Below are 2,635 nucleotides of genomic sequence, written 5' to 3'. Positions count from 1 at the left end.
GATAATGGAAGAGAAACGGGAAGTGACTACTCCTGAGGATAGGGTTTCTTTTGCGGTGACGAAAGCATTCTGGAATTAGTGGTGATGGTTGCATGTATGTTACCAATATACTAAATTGAACTGTGAATATATTAAAATCCATTGAATTGTACACTTCAAAAGGGTGAATTGTATGGTATATGAATTATATGTCATTAAAGAAAGAATGAATAAAAGAAAGCAGCAGCTAATGCCTTTAAAAATGTAATGAGAGGGCTGCCTGGGTGGCTCAGTCGGTTAAGCGTCTGACTTCGGCTCAGGTCATGATCTCGTGGTTCATGAGTTCAAGCCCCACGTCGGGCTCTGTGCTGACAGCTCAGAGCCTGGAGCCTGTTTCAGATTCTGTGTCTCCCTCTCTCTCTCTCTGACCCTCCCCCGTTCATGCTCTGTCTCTCTCTGTCTCAAAAATAAATAAATAAATAAATAAATAAATAAATAAGCAAATAAAATTTTAAAAAATGTAATGAGAGATTCCATTTACTTTTTATTCAGATTCCCCCAGGGGTTGCATCTTGCATGAATATATACCTATCACAACCAGGAAAGTGACATTAGTACAGTCCACAAAGCTTATTTAGAATTCACCAGTTGTACATGGCTGTGTGTGTGTGCGTGTGTGTGTGCATGTAGTTCTGTGCAATTTTATCTCATGTGTAGATTCATGTAAACACCACCACAATCAAGATAACAAAACTGTTGCATTATCACAAGTGTCTTTCCTGCTACCTGTTTTACTCATACCCTCCCCATCTCTAGCCCCTGCCAACAACTGATCTGTTCTCTATAATTTTGTTATTCCAAATTTAATATAAATTGCTACATATTATATAAACATAACTTTTTGCCCCCATGTTCATAGCAGCACTATCAACAATAGCCAAAGTATGGAAAGAGCCCAAATGTCCATCCATGGATGAATGGGTAAAGAAGATGTGGTATATATATATACAATGAAGTATTACTCGGCAGTCAAAAAGAATGAAATCTTGCCATTTGCAACTACGTGGATGGAACTGGAGGGTATTATGCTAAGTGAAATTAGTCAGAGAAAGACAAAAATCATATGACTTCACTCCCATGAGGACTTTAAGAGACAAAACAGATGAACATAAGGGAAGGGAAATAAAAATAATATAAAAACAGGGAGGGGGACAAAACAAAAGAGACTCAAAAATATGAAGAACAAACTGAGGGTTGCTGGAGGGGTGGTGGGAGGGTGGGATGGGCTAAATGGGTAAGGGGCATTAAGGAATCTACTGAAATCATTGCTTCACTATATACTAACTAATTTGGATGTAAATCTTAAAAAATAAAAAATAAAGTTAAAAAAATAAAAAATATATATACAACTTTTTGAGTTGGCTTTTTGCAGTCAACTTAATTCTCTTGGGATTTACCCAAATATTACATGTATCAATAGTTCATTCCCTTTGTTTGTTTTTAAATTTTCTTTGGTAACATAACATTTTATTTATTCTTTCCATTAATAACTAATATTTAAGAACATTTACAATATTAATAGAACTTAATCTAAGAGAAGTTCAATGTCCTTTTTTTTTAACATCTTAATACTGGGTATTAATAAAAAATATTCAAAATAATTATGGCCAAAATTATTATGTCAAAAATCACAAATAAATGTTTGGTGTTAGTATGTCTACATATAATTCAGTTTTTAGTGTAAAATTTTTTGGCTGAAAAAAAAGAATATTTGGTTTGCTTCACTAATAGCAGTATGTCTTAATGCTGAGGCAGGCTCTTGGTATTTCTTCTGCTGTTGATTTTTAGTATAGTTAGTTGTGTCTGTTATGAATGGAATTGAGTGGAAAGGTACTCATCACATAAACTCCAAATAAAAGTACATAGCTGATTACTGTAGGAGATAAACAGGTAATGCAAGTGCCCAATATTTCTGAGGACAAAAGGTTAAGCCTAAGGAGTCTAGTCAAGATTCAAGAATAAAAGGGGCACCTGGGTGGCTCAGTTGGTTGAGCGTCTGACTTTGGCTAACATCATGATCTCACCGTTCATGTGTTCAAGCCCCGAACCCCATGTAGGGTTCTGTGCTGACAGATCTGCTTTGGACTCTATGTCTCCCTCTCTCTCTGTCCCTTCCCTGCTCGTACTCTTTCTCTGTCTCTCAAAAATAAATGGAAAAAAAAAAGATTCAGGAATAAAGGCTCATACAAGATATAATACAAAGACAAACTGGGAGCTCAAGAGCAAAACCATAAACCACTCTTTCTGACAATGGTGATAGTGAATTTTCCACCATTTTCCTGGTGGGTTTAGACAATCAGACAATCTCAGCACCGAGTCCTCTGTTCAAGCACAGCAGAGGGTGGGAAAGAAGGAAAATTGAAAGGCCAAGGTGCGAGAGTACCACCAGCCCAGGCACAGGTGCACCAGGACCCTCTCCGAGAGTGAAAGAGGGAACACGTCTATTTCTTTTATTTTAAAATAATTTTTAAAAAAATTTAGAACAGTCTTACATTTACAGACTTAGTATTTAGAAAGTACAAAAAGTTCTCATATACGCTACATCCAGTTTTCTCTATCATTAGCATCTCTCATGAATATGGTACATTTGTCATAA

General features: G+C 36.2%; 1 pseudogene; it reads right to left on the bottom strand.

Moving 5' to 3' along the window:
- Positions 1–1,650: 1,650 nt before the first annotated feature.
- Positions 1,651–2,314, bottom strand: LOC124502890 (phosphatidylinositol N-acetylglucosaminyltransferase subunit P-like; annotated as a pseudogene).
- Positions 2,315–2,635: the final 321 nt, after the last annotated feature.

This window comes from Lynx rufus, unplaced genomic scaffold, assembly GCF_022079265.1.
Source record: "Lynx rufus isolate CCGP_SWC_20201006 ecotype Redwood Valley unplaced genomic scaffold, mLynRuf1.p SCAF_8, whole genome shotgun sequence".
In the NCBI taxonomy this organism is placed as follows: domain Eukaryota; kingdom Metazoa; phylum Chordata; class Mammalia; order Carnivora; family Felidae; genus Lynx; species Lynx rufus.
This window is presented reverse-complemented; position numbering and strand designations above follow the sequence as displayed.